The sequence below is a fragment of the Podarcis vaucheri genome (genome assembly GCF_965113315.1).
Source record: "Podarcis vaucheri genome assembly, chromosome: 12".
Taxonomy (NCBI): Eukaryota; Metazoa; Chordata; class Lepidosauria; order Squamata; family Lacertidae; genus Podarcis; species Podarcis vaucheri.
Window position 1 is genome coordinate 33001195 of NC_138750.1, and position 5955 is coordinate 33007149.

Genomic DNA, 5955 nt, shown 5'->3' on the forward strand with positions numbered 1-5955 from the left:
TTAGATAGATCTCTTTGATCTCTCTGCCAGGATGTAGGAATGATGATGGAATGCAGAAACACATACATTAAAAAAGAAAACAATATCAAAGTCTCTCGGTTTCATTTAATGGTCCCGAACAGTGGAAAAGGGCCTTCCCTGTGAAAAAATATGATGCCCCTTACATAGTTGGTGGCAATGGTAGCTGGTGCCCATTCAAACTGGCTGGGCCAAATTCAGAGTATGTGGAGATGGAGGAAATGAGAGGCATAGCCAATTAATCCTGGGTTCATCCCCATCCTCCCTTCTGCTGAGTTCTACAAGGGCAATACTGAGACTCAGCTATACTGATGCCAATAAAACATTTTAAGTGTGTTTTAAGTGCAATGTACACTGGGACACTAGATGGCAATGGTGAGCCTTATGGAAAACTCAATGTATTTTTAAAAACCTGTTTTAAAAAAAGCATTTTCAGAACGGTTTTTATATGTGTGTAGATTCCACCTAAGACCACATTCACACCATACATTTAAAGTACTGTGGTGCCATTTTAAACAGTTATGGCCCCCCCCAAGGAATTCTGGCAGTTGTTCAGGGTACTGGAGGCCCCTGTTCCCCACAGAGAGCTAGAATTGATAGAGTTCCCTGTGAAGAGGGATTGACCATTGAACCACTCAGAACTGTAGCCCTGTGAGGGGAATAGGGATCGCCTAAGAATTCTCAGCATCCTGAACAAACTACAGCTCCCATGATTCTTTGGGGGGAAGCCATGACTGTTTAAAGTGGTATCTTAGTGCTTTAAATGTGTATATGTGACCTTAAGTGTATTCTGTTATTGTAGGCAGAGGAAGCTGGCAGCCAGCACCACTCTCTCAGCTAGTTGGAAGTAAGAAGGCAGGCGGGTGAGGGCTGATTGACAGCAGACTGAGATTAGCAGAGCTGTCCCCCATCTGCCATAACAGACCAGTCTCCACTGTGTGGGTGGAAAACTCTGGGAGAGAAAAGGAGGCAACTGGAGGTTTGTCAGCAAATAAGATGTCATTCTCTCCATCTACATCTGGGGGGGGGGGGCAGCCCGGAACTCTTTGCTAGTATATTTCAACAATGCCGACAAACCTCCAAAATATTTGCTTTGGGTACACTCGGCTGCTTTTCAAAGATAAGGGTTTGTTTTCCTTACTAGGTACATCATGTTCTGCCTGCTGAAAATTGAACCTTATTCCTTGCACCTTTGGATTTCACTGTTCTTGTGCGCAACATGGCAGCATTTATTTGTTTAAAAGCCCTGAGAACATGCAAGGGGAAAGAGGAAGGAAGAAAGGAGTGCCTTCTCTCAAGAATACCTCGTTCCCTGCCTGCTCAAATAGATGGGAAGTAGCCCACAACTTTAGACAGCGAAGAAAACCATTTTGAAAAGTGTCTCGTTCAATCAAAGCTAGAAAGGTGAACTGGGGTGAAAATAATTTTCTCAACATGCTTCCTGTTTATTATTGACTGGTAACTTTATACCCATCATTGACTGGGAATTCTAACTAAAAAAAAATCAATACAATTTTAAAATAGGTGCAGTTGTGAAAGGTTCAGTCCGCCATCTCGACTCAAAGTGACACCCAGTTGTAGCCAATTGCAAACAAAAATCTATGCAAGACATTTGTACTCATCTAGTAACTAGAGTCTAGGGCCATATTCACACCATACATTGAAAGCACTATGATACCATGTTAAACAGCCATGGCTTCCCCCAAAGAATTATGGGAGATGCAGTTTGTTAAGGGTATAGAGAGCTGACAGGTGGCCCATTATTCCCCTCACAGAGCTACACGTCTCAGAGTTCCCTGTGAAAAGGATTTGAGTTAAACCACTCTGGGAATTGCAGCTCTGTAAGGGGAATAGGGGTCTCCTAACAACTCCCTTTGTGCAGTAGTCTACTTTCTATACAAACACTCGCCCCTCTCTACCATCTGGCCAACCAAGCATCATTATCACTATTCATGGACACATCCCAGTCAAGCAAAAAATAATCAAGAAGGGTTTAAAGTAAGGCAAGTGTGGGTGTGGCCTGGAGAGCGAAGGTGTGACCATAAAGGGGTGTGGCTTGGGGAGACTCCCAAGGGCCAGGTAGAAGGACTTGGAGGACCACACATGGATGGGATATGAATTACAGATCCAACAGCGATGCAAGCACTCAACAAATGCATTTCTCCTTCAGCAGACCCCATATCCTCAGCATTGCCCACATTACAATTCAAACTGGTGTCCAAGGTAGGACTCACACCCTAGTTCCCCACATCAAATTCCACCTATCTAGTGGATTGTGCTGGCCAGATAGGAAGCCATCAAATGAACATGTCTGCAGAATGAAAAACAGCCGCCCCTTCCAGTATAATATTCAGTCAGATTTCTTCATGACTCTTGCCCATAAGAGCTGGAGCCCTTCTTAACCTGCCACCTACCCTCTGTGTTTGTAAAACAGCATTTTAATTGGTATTCCTAATTAGGTTTTGATTTGCAGATGGTGGCAATCAGAATCACGTAAGGATGGGAGTGGTGCTGAGCAGGCCCGACTGGTATTGATTATGGTAATCGTTTTAAAGATGCCATTAGCTACTTCTGAACCAATCTGTACTTGCTGGAACACTTGAGAGTCCATATGGCACCCACATTGAATGTCAATGAGTGAATTATAATTCCGGCTGTGAATCTGAATGCAAAATTAGCTGGGATTCTTTGATCTGCATTTTTTCTGGCAAGCAATGGTAATAATGCAGTCACATGAAAGAAAAGGGGGAGCTGTTTGATTTTCTTTTAATGTCGCCTCCGTTGGTGTTGGTGAATCTTTTTTTGGGGGGGGAATCATTTGGGCTCCCAGTATATGCAAAAACCTTTATCAAACCTTTTATAATTTCATAATAATATAAATTTATAATTTAATGTGAATCCATCCTTTTAGTTCAAGAGGAAGAAACCTGGTGGCTTCCAGATGTTGCAGGACTACAACTCCCATCATCCCCTTGGCCATGGGCCATGATGGCTGGGGCTGAATGGAAGGAGAAGTGCAGTAACACCTGGAGGTTCCCTGCCCCTCTTTCAGAAAAGGCACCTTGCTCAAAGCTGCAGGGATTCACATGAGTTATTTTTTTTAAGATTTCTGTGCAAAACAAATTATTTCTCCAAAAACCATCTATAGCTCCCATCATCCCTTACCATTGGGTCATGCTAGCAGTCATCTTCTGACTGGGGCTCCACTCCACTTTCCAAGCAATAAATCTCTATGGCATTGCTGTCAACGTTTCCCTTTTTTTGAGGGAAATTCCCTTATTCCGAATAGGATTCCTCGCAAGAAAAGGGAAAAGTTGACAGCTATGCTCTATGCTCTGGGATACGTCCGCTTATAGTCAAGTGAAATAGTGTCAAAATAAGGGATGGGGTGTAGGCAGTTTACATGTGACAGGGCAAAGCACTTGCCCAAGTGGACGTTCCAGGTGATCCATTCTTTTTACAGACCAATAACATTCCTATATTGGGTTCTCAGGTTGCAGCCCATAAAACCTGTAGGTTGTGTTTACCTTTAACTATGCAGATAAAGCTAGATATTATATGTTCTGCCCTTCCTGGTGCATTCCTCTGCCAAAGTTGCCTACCTCCTGTATTAGTCAGCAGGACTCCACATTTGACCGGTTGCAAATAAAGATGGGGGGGAGGGGAATCCACCTTACTCAGATTTCAAAGAAGACCTGTTTCAATCCAGATGGATCATGACCTGCATCAGATCAATGCTTCACTTCAGAATCTGCTGTCCAAGGGATTCCTTTATGAGGTGATCTGAGGGCTAAGTGCTATTTCCAGTTCACCTTTGTACCCTAGTCACTGTGTGTGCATTCAGCAAGTCCCCTGTGGATGCAGCCATGTCTTTTTCCATACAATTCCCCCAGAGAGCGACAGGATGTCATCAAGACTTGCCACTCCCAGGTAGTCTTGCTGTATGTGCATTTAAGGTGTGAAGTGGCAAGCAGACCCCATGTACTACAGGCTGTGTGGGTGGCTAGATGCCTTGTTTTAAAAGTTTGAAATGAAAAATGGGGGAGGGAGGCAGATGCAGTGTGCACCCCTGGAACCACCTTGTGTGTGTTAATTTACAAGGCCCATAACAACCTGGGTCCAGTATACAGTGGTACCTCTGGTTAAGAACTTAATTCATTCCGGAGGTCCGTTCTTAACCTGAAACTGTTCTTAACCTGAAGCACCACTTTAACTAATGGGGCCTCCTGTTGCCGCCGTGCCGCCGGAGCACAATTTCTGTTCTCATCCTGAAGCAAAGTTCTTAACCCGAGGTACTATTTCTGGGTTAGCAGAGACTGTAACCTGAAGCGTTTGTAAACCGAGGTACCACTGTACTTCGGAGACTGCCTGACCCCTTATATCCCTGTCCCATCACTGAGGCCTGAAGAACATAAGAAGAGCTTGTTGGATCAGGCCAATGGTCCAGATGGTCCAGTAACCAGTGGCCAACCTGATGCCTGAGTGCTCTCTTCCCAACTAAGATTTCCAGCAACTGAGTGTAGAGGTGGAACATGGCCACTGTGGCTAATAGCCATTGATAGCCTTGTCCTCCATCAATTTGTCTAATCCTCGTTTAAAGCCATCCAAGCTGATGGCCATCACTAACTCCTGTGGGAGCAACATTTATAGCTTAACTATGCACTGAGTGATGAAGTACTTTCTTTTATCTATCCCGAATCTCCCATGATTCAGTCTCATTCCATGCCCACGAGTTCTTCTGTCATGAGAGAGGGAGGGAAACTTATCTTTAGCCACTTTCTCCATGCCTTGCATAGTTTTACAAACTTCTGCTGTGACATTTCTCACTTGCCTTTTCTCTAAATCAGGGTTTCCCAAACTTGCGTCTCCAGCTGTTTTTGGACTACAAATCCCATCAACCCTGACCTAAACCCAAAAGTCTCAAATGCTGCAAACACAAAATGAAGTCAGTTGAGCTGAACAAAAGGGAAGGAACAGCCGGGAGTAGCTGTGGTTTCTGCACCACTGGCTTTAATAGCCTGCTTAAAGGTAAATTCTCATTTTCCAGGTTGCAGCTTGGCAACTACACAGGAGCCTTTACTGTGTCTGCTCAATAGGACTTCCATCTTAATCGACAAACTCAATTATGAGATTGACAGCACTATGGCACCATCTTGTTTGAAAATCATTTCCTCAGTTAGAAAAGGCTAATTAAAACCCTACGTTGCTGCATTAGATTGCTAGACCTATAACCTCTGAACTCACACCACCCCAAATTCCAAATTTGTATCTCTCAGTCCACACCAGCACTTCTGTAGCACAAAGCACCTGCCTTCCTTTGATCTCTCCCTGTGACTTTATAAATCATTATAAATCAAAGGTGTAACGTTTCCAGGGTGATTTAATGACTTCCTTCAGTGCCCTTCGGTACTCTCCCACAAGAAACTTTCTGAAAGTTTCAACCTGAAAGTAATTGTCTGCCATGCTGGAGTGATTTGAAGCGATGAAGTCTCTGTGATATGGATTATTATAGTAATACTATACAGAGGTCAATCATACGCTTATTCATAATACAAGGGTGGATTGTTGCTGTTTTTTAAAATGCAGTTTTCCTTCCGTTGGTAACCACTAAGTTCATTCTGCAGATACTTTCGTTTAAATAATTGTTGATTAAATGAAACAAATGCTGTCACAGAGTTGATGAATAAGTCATATCTTTCAAAGATGCCAATTTCCATTTTTCAATGCATGAAAATTCCTCCCCCCAGGAAAGGAATTGTCCCCTGGAGAGGTCATTTAGGTGCACACTGTCAGATCATGTATCCATAGCAGTGACCAGAGGAGGAATGACCACTGGGAGGAGCACAGAGAGAAGAAATGCCATGGTGCATCTGCAACAGCACAACTGGACACCTTCATCTGCCCCAGCTGCAACAAAACATGTCTCTTCTGTATTGG